This window comes from Triturus cristatus, chromosome 2_1 (assembly GCF_964204655.1).
Source record: "Triturus cristatus chromosome 2_1, aTriCri1.1, whole genome shotgun sequence".
Taxonomy (NCBI): domain Eukaryota; kingdom Metazoa; phylum Chordata; class Amphibia; order Caudata; family Salamandridae; genus Triturus; species Triturus cristatus.
Genome location: NC_140581.1, coordinates 447,847,718 through 447,870,891, shown reverse-complemented (window position 1 = coordinate 447,870,891; position 23,174 = coordinate 447,847,718). Strand labels below are relative to the sequence as shown.

General features: G+C 48.0%; 1 protein-coding gene across 1 annotated transcript in view; it reads right to left on the bottom strand.

Annotated features, from left to right (window-relative positions):
* Nucleotides 1-23,174, bottom strand: part of LHFPL2 (LHFPL tetraspan subfamily member 2) — a 418,004-nt gene that overhangs the window by 328,645 nt on the left and 66,185 nt on the right. The window contains exon 2 of the mRNA XM_085632259.1: nt 19,684-19,768. The gene's annotated coding sequence lies outside the window, so the exon portion shown is untranslated. The remainder of the gene's footprint in view (nt 1-19,683; nt 19,769-23,174) is intronic.

Below are 23,174 nucleotides of genomic sequence, written 5' to 3'. Positions count from 1 at the left end.
ACTTGACAACCACTAAATAGTGAGGGGAAAAGGATTAGCTATCGTAGGTTTAATAGAAATATGGTTCAGAGGCAACTAGAGGACCATTGTGGACGAAATGCTCCCACAAGCGTATAAATTAATCCATAAAAAACAGGGAAAGGGGGAGAGGGCAGGTAGTAGTATTCACCAATGAACTGCCATGTTGTGAAATCCATCATTTGACAGTAGTGTTGTATGGTGCACTCCGATACATCACTTGTTGTCATGGTTATTTACCACCCTGGCCAATGGTTCATCACGTGGTGCTAATACTCATGGCCCTATCTGCATTAGAAGGCAAAGTGCCTCATGGCATTCTACCAAGAAGCCTGAAAGAAGGGACCTGAATCACAGGCACAGCCTCGAACTGGATATTTCATTTCCCCATAAATGGAGTTAACTAATCGGGCTCACAACTCAAGTCCTCAAGTCTCATGCGTTGTGGACCAAGGTTCCTTCAACCAATCCAGCCAACGTCTCAGGGTGGCGCTAACCAGATCGCTAGTCATGGTCCCCTTAGACCACTGCCCTATGGTCTACCTACAAACCAATACACAGGCTCTAATAGGGGCAAAAACAGGTTCTTAACAATGGAAACAAGACCACATAACAAGTCAACATTGAAAGCACTCCATTGGCTCACAGTGGGAGTGAGAATCAAATTACAAGCATTGTCAAACTCAACAGGCCTCGCCCATGTACAGAAGGGAGGCTGCTGTGCATCATGGTTGAAAAGTTTTTTTTTTTTTAAAAAAGGCGTTATGATGCGGTCCACATAGACCGCGTCATAGCACTTATTTTTCCATTGAGCTTCAGCCACGCCGTTGTACAACAGCCGCACGATACAAGTTATTTTCAGTGAATGGAAATGGCAGGCGTGCGGTATGTATATATATTTATTAAAACAAGCTGTTGTATTAAAATAAGGTATTACTTCTCATTACTAGTGAACTTCCCTCCAAAGTCCGATGCTAACCAGGCCATATTAACCCAACACTGCCCAGCAATTGTCCATCCAATGCTGAACCATCAAGGGGCGGTACCAAGGCCAAGTCAGGCCGAGTGGTTACAGACCCATCTTATCTTCCAGACCACTTAACTCAAAAATGCCTTCACTGCAGAGGTGTACATTTACATTCTGCGTTGTTCTAATAACATTTTTCATCTGAACATTTTTCCAAATTAATTGTTTGCTGTTTTTCAATATATATTTTCATCATGTTTATTATTCTTGATTCACCAGTTTGACCACCCCTTACTTCATGCTTTAGGAAAGGGGGAGGGAATGTGTGGTGATGCTTGGTTAAGTTGTATGTGCGCAAAATATGCCACACACTACATCACCAACTATGTGGCATAACGCCCAGAGCTGCCGCCTCTGGAGCTAGGGAACCTGGTTCGAGTTTTGGCCTCGCTCAGCAGCCTGTGATTCTGGGTAAATCACAATCTCCCTGTGCCTCCAAAAATGATGGCTGTGTCCTTGTGTAATGTAACTGGTGCTCATGTACAGCGCTCCGATGCCACTGTATACAATTCCACTGCAGAATGATAACCTTTTGAAAATGAGGCAGTTCCTGTATTTAGACGGTAGACACAGAGTCTTGCTTAAAGATTTACTCTCTCGCTTTACAAAAAGCCTTACATTTCCACATTGCTTTTCCGATTTGCGAGTTGGGCCCTTTCACTCGACTCCTGTGTCCCAGCGTGCATCTCGGTCCTTGGTGTAAACGGCAAAGTACGTCACGGGTCCCATTTCAAGGGGTCTTACCCTGCTGGTAGTTTTTAAGCCCTCGGAATTGGCTCCCGGATGGATGCAAGGACGCTGGCTGCACGTGCTCTGCATGGGCACGTGGACATCCCTCCCTCTTCCTGCCTGGCCCCGCCGTGCTTGACGCTGGGCTCCGACGCAATCATCCGCTCACATCCAGCGTGTTTTTCAATGCAATGTTTCCAATGTGTTTTACTCTTTTCAAAAGGAAGGTACGGAGTCCGACGAGATCAAAGTGTAACATGCGGCTTCTAAAACGGATGTTTGTTCCGTTCATCCTAATCAGGCGGTTTCCAAAATTACCTCAAATTACAGCACACACTTCCTGTTTAACTATTCACAAAGCTAGCCATTAGCGCGAGCTTCAAAGTTTAGGTGCTTTTTTTTCTGTAAACTCCCTCTCCTTCCCAAGCCTGGATTGTATTGGAGGCTATTTTTATTTGCAATTAAGTGCTGTCCATGCTGAGGGGTGGGGCCGTCTCTGGAAGGCGGTAGATGATACCACAGACCGGGCGTATTAGAACACTGCTCTATGCGGATACCAAGGCGGTCAGAAGTAGTTCATCACCGTCTGCTGTGGCCATTGTGAAAGAGCATCGCAAATCACCACGAAAGTGTGGAAAACCACTGCTAGAAATATGTTGAGAATATGGGCCTCATCACCGCCAAACCTACGGAGACTAGACCGCCCGACTATCCGTTGGCGATCCTGCCACTGGAATCACGATTGGACCACCTTGTGTGTATCCTTTGCACTGCGGCGTGTGCTGCGGGCTGCAAAAAAATACACATTTATCATATCCCTGCATAATGTGGCAGGCACCATGCAGTGCCTGCCTCATGGTGCAGGGATATGTAGAGGGCACCATAGGTGCCTCCCTGGGCACATACTGGAGGCCCAGGGTGGAAGGGGGACCACTAGGGGGCCCCTAAAGTCACTTTCCGCCAGCATACTCATAGCGAGCTAACCGCCATGAAACGGTCAATGGAAACTGTCATTGTAATGCCTACAGCGGTGCCTGAGCTGGCACCACCACCATTTTAGGCATTACAGACCGTCCGGCAGTCTGACGGGCTCATCGAGCCCGTCCGATTAGTGTTGGGTGGTCTTTCCAGCCCCCCGACCATCCGCCAGTCATCGTAATGTGGTGGGCGGTCTTAAAAAGGTCCAAAGGTGGTGGGACCACCACAGACGGGATGACGGTGGCGGAATCAGGCCCTTAGTGAGCAAGATTCCTGAGCATGACTAAACAGGAAGTGAGCATCAGGGACGAATCTCCAGATGCGATGGCTGCAAATGTGTGGGACAATACCGAAGGAGAGATCTGCGATCTGACCTTCTCCCCAACATAAAAAGACTCATTGCCAGGTTGTCATGATTAAATAAAATACATGGTACTGCATTCGCATCATGAAGACGCTCAGTACCAGTTCTACATTTCTCTAGGTTCTCAAAAACCCTTTTGAGCATGCTGTTGAATTCCACCACAGAGGAGACGTGCCTGCATGTAGGCTTCCTCCCCTTCCCAGCCAGGTTTGTCCTGGACGCTGCCAGTAGCATATATCCTGTTTTTTGGGTGACGCAAGGGACTCTGAAAGCGGCTGTCCCCTGGGCTTTGAACGTGGCACCTGGCCCACTGTTTTCATCCACAGTGTGAGAGTTGAAACAGAAGGATTTTCAAGGCTTTGGTCAGAACAGAAGACCATGCCTGCCCATAACAGAGGTCCTGTGGTATCAGGGCCACATTAGTTTAGGGTTTCGAAAGGTATTCAAAGTGTGTATGCAATTTATGGCATTAAAGGGCCTCTCTTATTCTTATACTTGAAGGCAATACATTTGAAATAAAATCCAGGTTGTCGTGCCCATGAGTCAGATTTGATCAGTATTGGTGCAGTGTGCTGGTATCTCTGGCCATCATCGAGACAGGATTTCGCAAATGCATCTACTGAAGTGCCAGAAAAAGGATCTTGGGCCAACTAAGATGAGACGCTCAAGTCAAGCTCACATCCGGTTACTGGACACACTGCAGAGCCCATGCGTAAAGACCCACCATAAAAGCTATAAATCTACACCCTATAGTTTTCTTCAATGCCTGGAGTAGATTTCAGACCCTTATGGTATTGGCTGTCCATAACAGATTATATACATTACAATCAATTAAACTAACATAAAACATGGAAAATCAAGAGTTTACAGTGTTCACATATACAGACATGAAAACATAAAAGCCACACGTAATCAAATGTCCACACTGTACATTTTTGATTTTCCACGTTATGTTAGTTTAATTAATAGTATTAAATGTGATCTGTTTGTGATTGACAGCCAGGAGTTCTTGATGAATTCCTCCTTCAGTGTCGTGCAGAGATGTCCAGATACCTCACGGAAATCATGAGCAACTGTCCAAGGTACACTGTCCAAGACCCTGCACTCAACCCATGGACCGCAAGGGTTAATGTTAGAGTCAGGGTGCGAGCCTCGTACCCCTTAAAAAAAAAAGAGTAATGCTCACAGACTACACCCAGGACACTATAACCGTATTAATCTTCAAATATCCAAGCGATTACAATGTTCAGAAGAAGAGGGATAAACACTGCTCCTACCCCGACACAAGGATGGCCAAGACTACCATAAAACTAAATTTCAGATAGCAATGCTCACAAATTGCAGGCTTCGCAAAAAGAAAGGGGGGTTAATTCCAGGAACAGTGTTTTATAGATCACACTGCTCTTCGCCCACTGAGAATGACAGACTTCTAGCCCACCTCATGATTATCCTTAAGTACCAGCTGGGGCCGGAACTGGACTATCGGTCAGCATGGCCCTACATTTACGATAGTGGGCAGAGCAGGAGTCTGCCCCTTAATCACCGCCTTGCTCCAGGAATAACCCCCTTACTGCAATAAGGCTTTACCACGCATCTAGACACAGTATTATCACTAAAACCAGACTCCATGTCATGAGATACTGAAAGAAGAATTGTGGAAATTGTATAATAAATGTGTCATGCATTTTTATATTGCAATGGTTTTAATTAACCACGTAAGATAACAATGTCAAACTCAAGCTGGAAGAAGAATCCATACATTTGCAGTGTTGCTTAATTAGATCTTCCAATACGGCTACTGTGGTGTCTATGCATTATTTCTCAGTGCACTTATTTTACATATAAATGTTGGAATGTTACTTTGTACCTGTCAAGGTATTCTATGTATTACATGTTTAGAATGTTTGGGACAGAGGCTGGAATTGCCTCCCCAGCAGTTGGAGCAACCACCTTGAGCCCTCTACACCTGTATACATGTGTATCCTGTGTACTACAATAAATGAATGAAGACTCCTGGTCTATTTGAAGTACTGCACAACTTTATTGAAGACAACCCACTTCAGCTACCTATTTTGTTAGGATGCACAACTGTCCTCGCCGATGGCACCGGAATACACACTGCCATCCAGGTCCTGGCAGAGGCCAACTAAAAAGAAGCTCAGCTGCTGCAAATGGCCATAATGCTTTTGTCACCCCCATGGCAACATTTTACTTCCGGCTTCTACAAGTGCACCTGTGTAGCTAACTTTACAAGATGTTGTGCCAGAATGCTTTATTTACTTTTGCCAGGCAGTGTCCTTTAATGTAAAACGTACATACGTGGGCTTAGAAAAGACTGGAGGACTACGCAATTCCAGTACGGAAACAACTAGCATATTTTTTTAAAATACATTTAAATAAACTACCTGCAATGAGTTTTTTATAATACTCGGCCACCTGTAGTAGACACTGTGTAGAATAACAATGGATGGTCATTATTATTGAAGCCAGCAGAAGTGCTGAAATGCAAGGCTTTTAGGAGCTACAAGATCGAGAGCTAGAGAGACCCCTCCGCTTAAAGGCTCCTTTCAAATCGAGGGAAGGCACTGACAAGCTCAGGTGCAGAACACACAAAGTCACCACGGTGCTAGGGGACACCCTAAAGGTATATGTAAAACAAATCAAAGATCCCCCGAAGGACCACTCCGATGTTCTTTATTACAGAGCGCCACTGATGGTTTTTTGAAGAGGACCACAGCATTACCAGTGTGAGAATCAGGAGTGTTTCTCACACGGGTGCAGCAGGTGCAGTGGAACCAGGGCCCAGAGGGGCCCACTGAACCCCAATTGTTGGTATATAATATTACTGAACCAGAGGTCAGGGAGTTTCATTTTCTTGTACTAGTGCCCTTACTACCCTTGCAATGCCACTGGTGAAAATGAATTTAGCATAAGGCAGGTAGGTGGCTGCTGAAATGTTGTGCCAGAAGGAATGCATGGCTTTTAGCCCTTCCTAGACTGACTTAAGAATACGCGTAACATGTCCTATCAAATAATACAACGGCAGTATGGGAGAGACAGCCGATCCGCCGTATATCTGTTATTTTACTGGATGTTACACTAAATGGCTGCTTTAGGACAGACGTCCTTACTCCACTTATAAACGCTGATCAGTTTTAGGTCTTGCCAAGAAACAGCTTTAGCTGTGTGTTGTAAAATACCTATTGCAAAAAGAACTATTGATGGACGGAATGCAAAACAATGTCATATATTCACCCCAGTGCAGAGATCTGGGCCTAAATCCATCGTTTTTTTGCTCACCATGCCATTCCAGTTTGGACCCAGCCATATGCAAATCAGTCTTGACCCTGTGCCTCATGGGAACAGTCCAGCCCGAACTGCCAGGCCAGGTCCTCCCTGGACTGGAAACAAGCATCCAAGGACCGGTTTCGGGGTTTCACCCCTCTTCAGCCAGGATAGCTTGATTCCAGTGGCATGGAGAGCACGGGACTCATGTCTGAGCATACCCGTCGCAATACCTATGGTCTTCAAGATAATACATCGCTTTGGGGCAGCGCCTTCTCCATGACTGAATGACTGTCTATTTCTGTTCAATGCTCCCAATTCCGATCTTATTCCTTCTTGCCCCGACCCTGCAGCATTCTTTATTTACAGCGCTTTAGACTGAATGACCTGTATCCTTCAGCTGATAACATAAGGGACATACATTTTTATTATATTTTTAGCACTCCGTGGAAGGGAATGCACTGCTTTTCTATCCCCCTCATTCTCCATTCGTCCCCTGCTGCCATCTCCTTTCCTACCTACATTTTTTTTTTCTTTCAACCTTTTTTGGTTATGCGGTGCCCTACTGTCGCTAAGTCACTGTTTCTTCTCTGCCCATTCTCTTCCTGCCTTTCATTTTTCTGTTTGACGGCCGCTAGCTGTATGCTGCTGTTGGGTGGCTCACTCATCATTGCACCTCCACCCCACCACTTTTTTTTTTTTTTTTTTTTTTTTTAGGGCTCACAGCTGCATTCTCCTTCCGGGCCACTCGCTCCTTTACTTTTTCTCTCCAACACTTAGTTTCCTGCAATCTAATTTACGGTTTGAAAATGGCCCTCTGCCATCTTCGAACTGTAAATTAAACTTATAAGGAAAAGGCAAAACGGCATCCAGTGCATGTGGCACACATTGGCAGTCGTCTTGGAATGATTTTTCAAAAATGTTTCAAAGGAGATTTCAAAATTGCCACCCATGCATGAGCATGCATCATGATGGACCGGTGGTCACCTTGGAATGGGTATTTCTAACAAAGAAAAAAAGATTTACAGATTATCGATTGTGCATCTACATGCGTTGTGACAAACCATCAGCCAAGCTAGTTTATTTTTTCTTGCTGGTGCTTTGAAAACAAACATTCAGCAAAGCCAATAGCTTAGCTTTTGGATTTATAATGCGGAAACTATAGGCATTGCCAATTCTGGTTTCTCTTGAGATGATGGAAAAGGAAAGCAAAAACCAAAAGGAAATGATGGACGGAGTGTTGAACATTGCAAGCACTCACCCCCAGTCAACTGATCTGGGTTTAATCCATCACCGTTCTTTAGCCCACTCTGCCACCCCAGTTCAGACATGGCCATATGCAAATCAGTCTGACCCTGTGCCTCATGGGAACAGTCCAGGCCGAACTGCCAAGCCATGTCTTCCCTGGACCGGAAACAAGCTTCCTAGGACCGGTTTCTGGCATTTCAGCAGTCTTCAGCCAGGCTTGCTTGAATCCAGTGGCAAAGTGAGCAAGGGACTCACGTCTGAGCATACCCTGCCAACTTATGGCGAACAAAGCAAAAACCAAAGGAAATGATGGACGGAGTGTTGAACATTGCAAGCACTCGCCCCCAGTCAACTGATCTGGGTTTAATCCATCACCGTTCTTTAGCCCACTCTGCCACCCCAGTTCAGACATGGCCATATGCAAATCAGTCTGACCCTGTGCCTCATGGGAACAGTCCAGCCCGAACTGCCAAGCCAGGTCTTCCCTGGACCGGAAACAAGCTTCCTAGGACCAGTTTCTGGCACTTTGTCTGAACTGGGGTGGCGTAGTGGGCAAAAGAACGATGGATTTAACCCAGATCTCTTGACTGGGGGAGAATGTCTGCATTGTCAACATTCCGTAAATCATTTGTTTGTTGTAACGCTTTTTGCCCTAAGTGGGATGGGTATGCCCAGACGTGGGTCCCGTGCTCACTACGCCACTGGAGTCAAGCTATCCTGGCTGATGACGGCTGATAGCCAGAAACCGGTCCTAGGATGCTTGATTCCGGTCCAGGGAAGACATGGCTTGGCAGTTCGGGCTGGACTGTTCCCATGAGGCACAGGGTCAAGACTGATTTGCATATGGCCATGTCTGAACTGGGGTGGCGTAGTGGGCAAAAGAACGATGGATTTAACCCAGATCTCTTGACTGGGGGAGAATGTCTGCACTGTCAGCATTCCGTCCATCATTTGTTTGTTGTAACGGAAAAGGAAAGCCAGCACCAGACTTCTCACAGACGTGTGTGTGTAAGTTCAAGAGCAAATGACAGTCACCATGCAGGAATGGAAGAACAGAGATATATATATATATATATATATATATATATATATATATATATATATATATATATATATATATATATATATATATATATATATATATATATATATATATAAAGCTTTACGACTCCCTCTCCAACAAAACAGAAATATTTCCATCTTTTTACGTTGCTTTAGATTCAGTTTTTTCTCCTCATATTCTACTCCTTTGTTTTCCCCTTATACACAGATTCTTGGTTTACAATGCAGCGACCACTCACTTTCACTTGCTCGTATTACTGGATACTTACCTTATGCTCATACAGCAAGCAAAAAAGCTGTCCTTTTCTTAAAATCCAAGCTACCGTACTTACTCTGGTCCAGTCATCTAGACTGGTGGTCTGCTGATCTTGGCCAAACTGCTTGCACCACATCACCACTATGATCGACTTTTGCCCATGAAGGTCCTCTTTACGATCCCACCTACGCACAGCTCTACAAGCTCCTGGCTCTCTCCCGGCTAGCTACTGGTTCATTGTTGATACCGGTTCTGTTGCCTCCGTCTGGTCTTTAAATGGATACACTGTCACTCTCTGTGCCTGAACTTTCAAAGTCCTAATAGTTGCCTTGACCCCCCCAATCAGATTGGTCCCCACCCTCATCTCTCCAGAGTCAAATACCACTTTTCTTTGTTTTCCCTCCTTACGCATAAAGCTTTAACATCTAGGCCTTTGACTATTCAGCATCTTCATACTTTTTTTTCACTTTGTCAGCATCATGATGTCTTTTCTTACAGTGCTATTTCATATCCTATTTATATCATGTTAAGTGCAAGAAGAACGTGCTGCATACACAATAAAACGAGGGAGTTTTCAACTACGTCCCTCTGCAACACGGATGATGATTATATTTACGCAGTGCTGAATTTGTTGCGCCCCAAACTTTTTCCTTAGGCGGCCTGCATGCTATTGGAGCTCAAAGGTCCAAGAGGAGGAGCCCGCTGCTGAAGGAGGAGGAGCCCGCTGCTGAAGGAGGAGGAGGAGGAGGAGGAGGGAGGTGGTACAGGCCAAGGAGGCATTTCTTGCATACCTCTCTTTTTTGCCAGCCCAGGTCCTGGCAGCACTCTTCAGCGGTTTGATAGGCCATAGAAGAGGGGCTGCCAATACACCGAATGGCAAAAGATTACAGTATTGTCTGTGCAAATAAAAGAAGGCCTAGATCTGCTGTCTCCCCCCATGCTCTGTAAATAATGGGCACTAAAGGCCGGGATGGGATCAAGCAAGAGGGGACAAACAGTTCGGGTTCCATTAAAAAAAAAATGCTGGTGGAGTCATTTTTAAGCAGCACAGAACCAAAATTTGTGGGACTCGGAGACTAAAGCTAATGGGAGAAGCTGGGCTTCCTGAAAAAGTCAGGAGCTCTTTGTATGTATTAGTTTTCCTTTGACTAAAAGCACTGCACAGCTGTACCACATCTAGACCAGCTAGCAAATGCAATAGAATCTGCAGCTAAAGCCATGTCCGCCAACATTGCAAGGCTAGGTTTTAACCCTACTGGGTTAATGGAACTTTTGTATTGAAATGTATGGAAATAACCTGGGACCACTTTTTTTTTTTTATTTTTTTTTTAACAAGCCTTAATTGACATCGCACATCAATGAACACAGCCATATGCCTCCATCCCAACGGGCCAGCATGGCAGCCAACTTTAGTCTTAACGAATGACATCTGGGGAGTTATCACAGCAAGTCACCTACAACCCCTGTGGGGCCGGCCGCGTCAAGTGGGCAGACAGAGGGGAATAGCAACAAAGGCCCCATATATAACAAAACACCATCAGAACTCAGAACACTTTACACCATGATGGTAAAGCCAGCAGCACTGAGCACCTCAAGAGAACACTTCCTCCTCTTCCAAGGATCGCACCTGAGCACAGCCCCCATATCCCCATCTATGCCTAGCACAGGCCCCAGACACGGGGAAGGTAGTCATCACAGCCCAGTCTCCCGGATAGTCCCAGTCCCCCCACAACCCTCCGCAAACCCCGGCCAAATCCCCCCACTAAGTCGGATCAATAATCGTATCTGCTGGTGTGGTATGGGCCAACAAGTATGTATGTAAAGGATCCCAAATATCCCTAGGGCGAGAGGTAGGTGGCATCAGGTCAGCATAAGTATTTAACTTCTCCTGGCAATAGATCAGACCAGACAACCAGTCCTTGAACTTAGGAGCTCGACCTCGTCCCCATTTACTAGCTATTCGTCTCTTTGCCAAAAGGAGAACGAAGGAGACATCTCCGAACCTTGACAGGGATTCTCTCAGTATAACCTAGGAGGGCCGTAAGAGGCTCATCAGGCACTTGAATGCCCGTCATTTCATCCAGCGCCTGGAAAACTTCCTCCCAGTATGCCCTAATCGGTGGACAGCCCAAAGTCCACCCCCTCTGCCCCGCATCTATCACAGCAATCAGCGTCCCGTAAGTGCAGGCGATGAAGCCGGGCCGGCGTGTAATACAATCTGTGAAGATACTTATGGTGTATAAGTCGCAGCCTACTGTTGGCGTAGATCGTACTAAGCTGCCGACGACAGAAGCCCCACTGTTCAATCGTAATGGACTCTCCTAACTCCGTCTCCCATTTACCCCTGGCTGGTGCCGGATCCCGCTCCCACTCCCCCTGTGTTGTATGATACAATCGTGATACCACCCGGGCTGGGGAGGACTGTTGTAGCAGGATATGCAAAGGAAGCATAACAGTGGGCTCCAATGGGAAACACAGCGTCGCAGAGCGCACGTCCTGCCTGAGACGCACATAATAGAATAGGTCTAAAGGCGTGGAGGAAATATCCCTAAAAAACTCCTCACTAGAGATGAAGTTCCCGTTTTTATACAATTGGCCCCAAGTGAGGCGAGAAACTTTGCGCAGCATTCGACTGCACCCTCCCTCCAACGTCACCGGCAGGTCGTGTCTCCCCAGCAGCGGTGCCAAAGGTGAATAGAGTACAGGACACTGTAACCTACCAGTCAAATCACGCCAGGCACTAGTGGTGCATTGAACTATGGTCACAGCCCTATGCCGGGGGACAGCTGGAGTGCTCAGGTAGGCAGTGCAGGGTGTAGGCCGCATGTAGCCATCTTTGATGGCAAGGTGGGGCATGTATGGAGGGGGGTGCATCCAATAAGCCGCAAAGTGAGCCTGAGCGCATATAAAGTACAACTCTATGTCCGGGACCTCGAATCCCCCCGATTCATAAGGGCGAGTGAGAACGTCCCACCCCAAATTAAACGGACCATCTGAGCCTTGATGATTTAAAAAAAATAAAAAATCGACTAGGGGCCTGGGGAATGTTAGTGAAAAGGTACAAAAGTTTAGGCAGCACCACCATTTTAATCAGGGAAATCCTAGCCGCCATGGAGAGAGGCATCGCTAGCCATCTGGTGACCTTATCCGTAATGGAGTCCAGCGCACGCCCATAGTTAGCTATGTCAACTCCTCTCGACAGCGGGAAACATGAATCCCGAGATAAGTGAGGGTATCCGCATACCACCCCAGGGGGAAATCGGGTCTAAACTCTGGGGTAGAATCTGTAAGGGGGAACCAGTACTCTCGCTCGCACCCCCGAATATAACAGATTCACCCAGGCCAGAAACGGAGCGGGAAATCCCATCCGCTGCAACACAAAGGCCAAATAATCCCATTCCAGGGAGTCAAACGCCTTGGTGGCGTCAAGGAATATGGCGGCCGCATTGACATCAGGGTCAATGTCCTGTAGTAGGGCGAACAGCGTTCTTAAGTTATGGGACGTCCCACTCGTGGGCACGAATCCTGACTGGTCAGGAAGGACCAGGACCGGCATAAGTGGGCTGATTCGATTGGCAATTAAGTTAGCCAAAATTTTGGCATCTACATTAATAAGGAATAAAGGCCTATACGAGTCAGTGTTGGGGTGATTTACCCGGTTTCAACAGAGAGATGATACGCGCCTCCCTCATAGTGGGCGGGAATATCCCGGTTTCGCGTGCCTCCTCATATACGTGCCACAGGATCGGGATGAGTAATGGATGAAACATTTTATAAAATTCGGCCGGTAAGCCATCCGGCCACGGTGCTTTTCCGGATTGCAATTGCATTATGGCCTCTATTATTTCCTTATCCTTGTGATGACGCAAGAGGAACTCTCTCTGACCGCCCCCAACCATGCAATCGCGATATCATCAAAGAAGGCCTGGAAATCAACCGGGCAATCTCTGCAAGTTCTGTACAAGTCTTTATAGAACCTACGGAACGTCTCCGCTATCTCTGAAGAGGACTTATGCATTCGCCGATCGTCATCCTCCACCTCGAGAACTATATTAGAAAACAGCGGAGGACGAATAAGAGCCGCCAACACTTTCCCTGGCCTATCCCCTTCGCCATACTGGCGGGCCCTAAAATATTTTCCCCTAAATCTACATTCCCGCTCAGCTGTCTCCTGCTAGTCGCTGAGGACGCTCCTAAGACGAGCCTGTAGCTCCGGCGTAGAATGGGACTACAGAGTAGCCTCCAGGTTCTTAAAATCCAACTCCAATGTGCGCAGGGTGGAGCGTATATCCCTTAAGATCCCCCCACTCTTCGCCTCGCACACGCCTCGTATGGTAGCCTTAAAGGCATCCCAGATTGTGGAGTACTGCGAGACCGAGCCAAAATTACGGGAAAAATACTCTGTAATCTCCTGCTCGAGCTCCCACTGAAACACAGGGTCCAGTAGGGAAAGCGGATTGAGTCTCCAAGCCAAATAAGGAGTCTCCAAATGCTGAGGGATGAGGGCGACAAGCACCGGAGAGTGATCCGAATATGTCCGGGCCAGATGTGAGGTGTGTATAACCCAAGAAGCTAGTCCCTTGGTTATAACCAAGCATCAATTCTGGCCATGAGGCCCGGACAGTAGTATAACAGGTGCTTTCCCTCCCCCATGGGTGCATATGTCGCCAGGCATCCACCTACTCGAAATCGTGCATGATCGCCTTGAGTAGACTGTGCATGCGAGTAATGATGCGGGTGTGATCTATCCATCTCAGGGTGGACCGTAACATTGTAAACCTATCTCTAAGATCTTGCCCCAAAGCACCCTAAAAAACTCGGGGTCATCAGTGTTCGGCCCGTAACAAGACACAAAAGTAAAAGAGTGATTAGCCAGCCTACCCCACAGGATGGCGTAACGCTCCTGTTTGTCCGCGATAGATCCAATTGGAGTATAGGGGAGGGCTTTCCGTATGAGGATGCATGTTCCTCGCGCATACGACGAATAAGAGGAGAAGCATGTATGACTGGCCCAACGCGCGGCAAAGGAAGGGGGGCTGGTAGGACTGAAATGCGTTTCCTGTAGCATCGCGCAGTGTATTCCGTGCCGATCCAGATAGGAGAGTATGTGTCTGCGCTTATGGGGTTCCCTCAGTCCGCGCACATTCCAAGTGAGGAATCGGAATGCGCTGGGATTAGTGCTGTCAGTCAGGATAGTCCCCAAAGCATGTCATTAGGGAGAGAGGACCGGGACCCCCTCGGTATCGGTATCTATGCAATACGGTGCTCGGCGTACCATAGGCCCATAGCTTAGCATTTGGTCTGGTGTAACACAAGAAAACTATCACCCCCCTCCCACATCAGCAGCCCAAACCTGCCGAGATTTTCACCCCCCCCCCCCATTCATCCTCAATAACGCCATGGCCCCAACGTGGGAAAATGGCTTAACCATTAACAGCCCCAACAACTGATCAACTATCCTGGTAAGGATTCACCTATGGGGGTAGAGTCCAGAGGGCAACAAGGAGCTTCCTCGCCCAGGTGAGGGTGTTCGGGTGATCTGGCGAATACTCTGCTGGGTCCATTGGCAGTGACATCCGATGCGATCAATAACGTCTCCCATTCCTGCAACACAGTCACCCAGATCAGCCGCATCAGCAGCCAGGCCAGGAGCATGAGGCTCTTCGTTTTCACATTTTGCCCCCGGAAGACCTCCGCGCTGAAACTACAAGTGATCCCCCATGAGGGGGGGAGGGAGTGGGGTCTCCAGCGACCCCCTCCAATATGGGTGGCCTCTCTAGTCATATCCCCGCTCCCAGCGGCAGCCCCAGTCAGGGTTTAGGAGCACAAGTCGTACTGCAGTTTCACAATACTGGAACCCCGCCGATCTCCAGCATCAACAGTTCCCATTCATTCCACATCCGAGATACCTCCATTTTCCGCCACTCGGGGGGCAGAGAGGAGTGGCCTGGGCCAGCCCTCGGCAATGTCTTCAGGAAATCCTGCACCAGCTGCGGAGAGTTGAAAAAATGAAGCTTATTCTGATATGTCACTTTGAGCCGGGCAGGAAATAGCACTGCATACGGAATATTGAGTTGCTGCAGCCGTCTCTTGACCGCTAGGAACTTCATTCGCTGCTCCTGCACGGCCATGGTAAAGTCGGGGTATATCGAAATGCTCATGCCCTCAAATCGGAGCTGGCCCCGCTCCCTCGAAAGACGCAGAGCCGTGTCCCTATCTCGGTAGTTAAGCACTCTGGCGATTATCGGACGAGGCGGCGCCCCTGGGACCGGGCGGGGCGCCAGAGATCGATGGGCCCGCTCCACCACAAGCACCGAAGAGAAGGCTTCCCTACCGAACAGTGTGATGAGAAGGCGTTCCACATAATCCTCTATCCTGCCCGTAGCAGTGGTCTCCGGCACCCCCACGATGCGGAGGTTGTTCCGTTGAGAACGGGATTCCAAGTCCTCATTCTTGGCCGCTATTACCTTTAGGACTTTCTCCATTTCAAGCAGTTTCGAGGAAGTTGCGGCGGAAGTGTCCTCCACATCCGAGATCCGACTCGCCGCTTCCGTCACACGTTCTTCGTGCTAATCTACCCTATGCGTCACTCCCTCCATTCGGGCATTCATGGAGTCCATCTTGGATTCTATGGAAACTAGGCTAGATTGCATGACCAATAACAGCTCCTTCAGGTCCGCAGTGGAGGGCGCCGGAGTGTCCACTGCCTCGTCCGCAGACTCAGTTTGAGAGCGGACTCCTTTCCGCGCCTCGAAAGGCAGCTTCGATTGGCGCCCATCTGACTTCCCGATAGTGCCTGGGTAAGAGGGCGGCGCACTTCAACACAGTCTGCAACCTCCGCTTGGGTCACCCCAAGCTGTGAAAGGAGAAGAGAGACCGCCGCGCCACCTCACCTCCTCCGGTCCCCCTGGTACGACCATCAGATATCTATGAAGCGCCTCCACCTCACCGCCACCAAAACTAACCTCACCAGGCACCAGCCAGCCACTCAGCAGGATCGCACCGTGTAGTTGGGCACCTCCGGATATAGGACCGGCCAGTCAGGTGTGGGCAGCAGGGCAGATCCTCCCAGGCCCTCCAGCGATCGTCAGATATAGCCACCTGAAACAGCGTTGCCACCTCTTATCCTCTTCAAATGTACTCCCCTTCAGATATAGCAGGCAGTGGGATCCGGGGCATAAGGAGGAGGCACCATGTCAGCCCAAAAGCTTGCCCCCGCTAGTCATGCAGCACTCCACACAGCAGTGTCCCTGCCAGGCCCTCCCGAGCTAGTGGGGGGGGAAGATGGGGCAGCCCAGCAATTCTGTCATCATATAATGCCCCCTTCAGCTCTGGGGCCAGCACAGCTTCACGCGGCTCTCCGCACCTCGCCGCAGTTCTGTCCTTCCGTTTCTCCACCAATGCAATGCCGCCAGTGAGCGCCTCAGCGCTAGGCCTTCCGCAGAGCAGGCCGCTCCGACCGAGTCCCTGCGCGGAATCAGCACATGGCACCGGCGAGAGGCTGCACCACCCCCAGGGCTCCCAGCAGCGATGTCAGAAAGTCCGCGACTCAGCCGCCGCCCGCCTCCGCCTCAGTCCCTCCGGGCAGCAGCCAGTCGTAAGGATTAGCCCCCACTCACCGGCACCTTTGCAGCGACGCCTCTCGGACCGCAGCGCAGCCCCAACACGGCTCCGCACTGCACCGCTGCACCTTTTGGCGTCCGCACCGCAGCAACATCGCCGCAGCCCCCAAGGCAGCAGGGATCTCAAGGCCGGCTCCTGGCGCCACCTCTCCACCCGTACTCCAGCAATGCGATTGGCAGGCCTCCACCGTTCACTCTGCTACCGCTGCGCGCTGATCCGCTCCTCAGCCGCAGTCCGCCACAGCCATTTTGTAGTCAGCCTCGGCTAGGATCCTCGGCGGCAACAACGGGTATCAGGTCAGATTTCGCAGCACTTTTTATATAATTCTGATGCCAGCATGTTCCGACGACCTTCCAGCAAGTTTTCCTCGCATCTCTGCCCCCAGCTATGCTGGATAAAAGCCGGATCAAAACCCGAACAGCAAGAGCGTCACGCAAGTGCGGCCATCTTGCTTGGCGCCCTCTAGTGCCCCCCCCCATATCCTGGGACCACATTTAAATACGATAAACCAGCTTTGGCAAAAAAAGCACCTTAGACTCTTTACTTCACAGATGCAGGGTCCCAAGTGCAAAAACAGAAAATGAGAAACATTAAAGTAAGAAAATAAGACTGGCTTTTTTCAGTACAAATGATAAAAACACTGCCTCTAAAACGGGTGGATTTTTGGCTTTCAAGACACTCCCTTTTATGTGGCTTTGTAAGATTTAGCCACTGCTTGTGAAACTGGTGCTACAGTAAACAGCTCTCAAAATAAAAATAATTACTGAAGCACTTGACCAAATTAAGTATACAAGTCTCGGTCAAAATGGGAGTTCCACTGCTCCTTGTGTTTTAGTGACTTGATGTCTATAATCACAGTTTCTATTTTGGTCTGGTTTAACAATGCATTTGTCATCAAGACCTAGTGTACCAGTGGTGGATGGTAATTATGACAGGGAGCAGGGCGGGCAGACCAAACATATACACTCACACCCATGCATTCACAAGGGCACGCATACACTCATCTTATACATGCATGCATGCACGCACCAAATATTCAAAAACAAGAAACTTACTAGTCCTGTAGCTCCAGGAGATGAAAGCCTTGGAGGACCACAGAGGGTTGGGACTGCTGCCTTTCCTCATTGGGAGGCCCATGGTCAGCCAATGAGGTAAGGAAACAATCCCAATTCCACACCTGATCACGCTGATGGACTGCATAAATTATGGGAAACCGTTGCAAAGGAAAACTCAGTCTCGCTGGAAGCCAAGTTGCCAAAATTTTACAAAATGTGGGCCACATGCATCCGCTTACTTGCGCAAGTGTTGTGAACTTTCCTGCCCAAACTACCTCCGAATTCTTCAGCTCACGCAGGATTTAATGAGCGAGAACCCCACAACAGGGAAAACCGAACTTAATCTGGGTGCCACGCGGGCCTCTTCTTTATGTCGCTGAACCCCATCAGAGAAGGATGCCGTCCAGGTGGAGAGTACCGCTACCTGTATGAACCATGGCAAGATTACTTCCCCGCCCCCGCTTACCACTCCCTTTCAGTGTCCTCCCTCCCCCCCCGTAGTCCTACCTCCTCATTTGCCCCTCCCCTGTATTAAGTTCTTTATCTCCTATATGCATTATATACATAAAGCAATCCGTTTTTGCCACTTTTTCTTCCCAGCATTCCAAAACCAATCAGGCGGGCTTTAAAAAGAAACATTTGTGGAAGGAAAATAAATTGCATCTGTGAACGTCTATGTTTACCAGCACTGGCACATTAAAACTACACCTGCTGGCTTTGTCAATGTATAACAATGTTAACAAATCTACTGCGATTGTAAAGCACAAGGACGGCCAGTGGATGTTCATGGTGCCAGACATGAAGCGGGTTCCAGTAACGGAACATATAGACACAATAAATGTAATTAAATAATACTAGCTCATTAGCGTACAATCACACGTGCATTAACGCCTTTGAAAGAGCGGCGCCTGCTGGCTAATGGCCTCTCCACAGGAGCCATGCCTTCCATCTGCTGCCCCAGCACGGGGTCCCGCGCGCTTGTGTGATACCCTATCAGAACAAAGCGCCCCCCCCCCCCCACCCCCGGGCCGAGCCGGCCGCCCCAGGCTGCACAGGCAGATGGCCGCTAGTCACCCCGGGCCCGCACGCGGCCCTCTACGGTCACGCGCGTTATCTTTTATCACCCGCAGTCTGCAGCAATCATGGGCCGCGTGCCCCGTTTAATGCCTCTCAGAAGAGACAGATTGTCGATGCTCCGGGCAGAGAGTGACGCCATGGCTGCTTCCCAGTTTCCAACTTTCATCAATCAGCTCGCAGAGGACTCCCGTACCATTCGGACCCTGAAAGGCCGGTGCCTCACACGGCTGGGGCGGTGCCACTGCGCCTGTTGGCCCTTTGATTGCTACACATATTGTTGACTAGCAAAGCTAGAAATATGCGAACAGCATTTGCACAAAGCAATGATGGGTGAACACAACTGTAAAGGCCAAACGAGAGACTGGAGAGCAGGCAATAAATAGTCTGAGGGTGAGCACAGCAAGGACGCAAGCAACGCCTTTACTTAGAAAACACAGAAGAGGCGCAACCTTGAAACAGAACAGCTCAAGAACAGCTGTGCGCCTAAGAGTATTGAGCCCAAAACAATCAAAGGACCTCGCCGACTGCCCACTGGTGTGCTTACGTCACACAAATTTACAAGCAGTATTATAAATGCTAATCACAGTAGAAAAGAGTGGCTGCACACCGCAGCATAGCACAGTGCCATATGCCAAGCACATGGTGCGTCTTAAAGAGGGTTTTGCAGTCACAGACGCGCTCAGTCCTGCTTGGAAATACAAATGTCAGAAAAAGAAAGCCGGCACAAAAACGTAAGTAAACATGTCCCCATTACACCATGGTCTGAGGCCAAACCCGTTCCCTCCAATCATGCCTTGATGTACGAGAGGGACAGCTGCAACAAACATGTGGAGGGGGGACAGGTCATCGAGTAAACCCTGCCCCGGAGTGCAGGTGCGGTCAGCAGTGAGGGGGACACTAGACATCAGAGTATATGTGGCCTGGACACCCAACAAGGTACTGAGACAAGGTTCCACATTACCGTCACACTGCACGAAGGGATCCACGGAGGACACACCGGTGAGTCTGCTGCCGGTAATCCCCAAGGCCGCAGAGGGCGAGAGTTCCTGCGAAAGACAGAAAAGATGACCATTAGTTTGAAAAGAGATGGGGATATTGGAAGGCGGTGAATAAATGGCAACGCAGAGCCCCTCTTTTGCAGAAACTTGCCAAACACTTCCACCGTTTACCAACAAAATACACAGCCACCGCCAGCCACCCAACCCTCAGCCAGGTTCCACCAGGGAAAGATGAACCCCTGGACCAGGCTCAGTCATACATACTCCTGTAAAGACGGACACCAGCAGCAGAATGAATGAATGAACGAGGCACGCAAGGCGATGGCCTTTCCAGGGCCTGTGCACTGGGGGCTAGAAGGAGCATGTTTTGGGGTTGTGACCCATTCATATACATGAAGCTATTTTGCATGCATTGTAATCAGTCATTCAGTGATATTTTGCTCTTCGTTCGCCATCCTAGGCTTAAACTGCATACAACAGTTTGTCCTATAAAACGGTCTTAGTTTGGGTAAACTGAGTTCTGAGCCATTTGGCTTGGACATCACAACTTTATTTAAATTGGTTTTTACTCCATGTGGGGCCTGCACTAGAATGAGCAGTGTTACAACAGACCGTAGCGGCCCTGCACAGCCTGGAAGAAGCCTGAACAGTTGTCCTCGTGCCTGAGAGAACGACTAAGGGGGGGGATCACATTTTACATTTCAGGGTGAGCATTTTTATTAAAATGGAGAGGCTGTATCCTATTTCTGAAGAGTTAATGCAGAGTCTCTGTGTTGATGCACGAAGAACAGGATTTTCAAAAGCGTCAGTACCTTGGAATGCGAATTGGAAATCGTGTAATAACCCCTTGCATTAACCTCAACCATTACCCCTATGCGTGCCTTAATCGGAGCAGCAGTATTCCCAGGGAGGTAAGCATTGCTGTGCCTTCTAGAATGCAACCGTACTTCCATGTAGTATGTTCGATGTAATTGGGATGTGCTGGTAAGTACAGTCATTCCGTTCAGTAACACTCTGAACTAGAACCTTTGCTGCCTTGGCCTGTAACAGCTGAAGGTTCACTGCTTGAGACAAAGTGTGTCACTGCGGCCACTGGTCTAGGATGCCAGCTCCACCATTACTTCTAGTATGGGGGAATCACCAACAGTGGTCAGTCCTCAGATCTCAGAAGGATTTGCCCTTTCAAGGTATAAACACATTGCCATCGTTCTGATGATGGGGGCTGTATCTTGCCCCAACCTATTCTAATTGGAGAATGATTTGAAACCGTGGCAGATCCTCTACGAAGCTCTGCTGAACATCCACTAAGTCTTCCTAAGGTAACATGGGGAGCCAACTCCGATGGTCTCCATGACCCCTTTGTTAATTATTTAATTGCATTTATTGAGGTGTTCCACCTCTTCTAAAATATGTCTGTCAAGCCAGGCAAGTCAGCAGAGTAAAGAAAGACAGGAGATACTATTTTAGGTTAATGTTTCTTCTGGTTCGGCTGACTCGAGAAAACTAGCATTAGCAATGCCAACAGGCGTGGCTTATGAATGGGTTTAGGCATAGGTCACAATAACAAAACTAAATAAAGCAGTGGTTGTCCATCTTGCAAAGGCATTGTACATATCGTTGTTTCAAAGTGCCAACAAGGTCACCATATTTTGAAACAAAGTGTTGGCCATCTTGGAATGGTAAACATTGACACACGATGGACATCAGCATTCCATAATGGGCGTTGGGCTTCGAGGAAGCAGCCAAGTCGGAGGCCAGCACTGCAGATGAAATGAGCAGCAAGCAACCCATTAGCACTGCCTAGAGAGCAGTAGTATTTTCTTATGAAAAATTAAAACAAAAAGAGGCGCAATAAAATGAAAAGGGGGATGGGGTAGAGGGGGAGAGAGTATAAAAAGGAGAAGATTGAAAACTAAAGAATTGGCCAACCAGCCTCGATACAGAAGCACATTCAGTTTTAGGTGGATGTACAGGTTATCAGAGACAGCCGTCATTCGCAGGGCAAGTGAACCATGACCCCAGGCAGTACGCGGTCATGGATGAAAGCAGAGGGTAAATGACAGTCCAATCAGTAGAAGAAGGAAGAGAAAAATGCCTTCTTTGTATCTATATGGACATATATCGATCTCTATATATTTATATATGGTAGTTTGTATTATTTAAAGTTGTTTTATTACAAGAAATGGAAGACTGTTTAGACTGTCAAGCCTTCCGAAGAGATTTTAGCAAAAATTGTGGGAAGCTTCAACCATAGAGGGTACCCAACTTTAAAATCTTTCCCTATCAAAGGTCATCTGCAGGAATTAATGGGAAAAAAATGAATACAAAAAAAAAAAAAACCCACCTGCCTACAAGATTTAATACAGAGCAATAAACATCCACCCTTAAATGCCAAAATACTTTTAAGTTTTGAACACTAGCGCTGTCTAATGATAAACCTTTTTCCCTCTTCTATCCCTCCACTATCCTTCCCAATCCAAAGAACTGACGAACATATATACCACTCAAATTACTTTCATATGTCACTATACTAATTCACCACTAATCCTTTATGGGTTCTGGAGTAGCGTGCTACTCGCCGAAAAAGCGCTTCGACGCCTCATCAGGTGTAAAAAGTGCTATATAAATGCAATTACAATACAATAGTTCAGGCCCACTGCCTTTGTAACTTTTCATTATAAACAATCGGGTCTGTAACCCTTTTCATTGGCTTACCATAAGAACCAACTCAAGCCTACCGTGTTACCATAAACTTTCCCACAAGGAATCCATCAGGTATACAGTAAAAACGAGCATTGAAAATGCAATAGGTCTCGCCTTTGATTAACTTAAAGACATTTGCTTTGCTAATGGTATTGTTTAGCAAAGCAAATGGCTGTAACTTAATGAAAAGCGAGACCTATTGCATTTTTAATGCTGGTTTAATATGGTCGTGCTGTTGGACTTAATGCCTTCTTCGTCATATATAAGGTAACAAAAATGCTTCTGGCACTTTATTACAACTTTTTAGCATGCTGCACAGCAGCCACACTTCTCTACAGAACAGCTTAAAAACATTGGCAAAGTCAATAGCTCAGCCTAAACACTTATAAGCCCCCAAAGGCGAGAGCTGTTGGCTATGCCAATGCTTGTTGAGCTTATCACAGGTGCACCTTAGTACTTCACAGGTCTTTAAAAGACCATTTATGGTCTCCAGCTGCACATCTGCCCTGGAATAGGCCACACCATTCTGAGAGACCCTTCTCCCTTCACCCCCAGTTTATTCATCCCACATAAAGCCTTACCATTCATTAATACAGCGCAGAGCTTCATGCATCCGAAGGCATTCGGAGCTATAAATTAAAGAAAAGCACCCAATGTAAAAAATAAACCCATATTTACTCTAAGAGTTTAATTTAGAAACTCGCCTTTGCCTTTCAACACCCCCCACCAACCATCACCACCTCCTTGCATC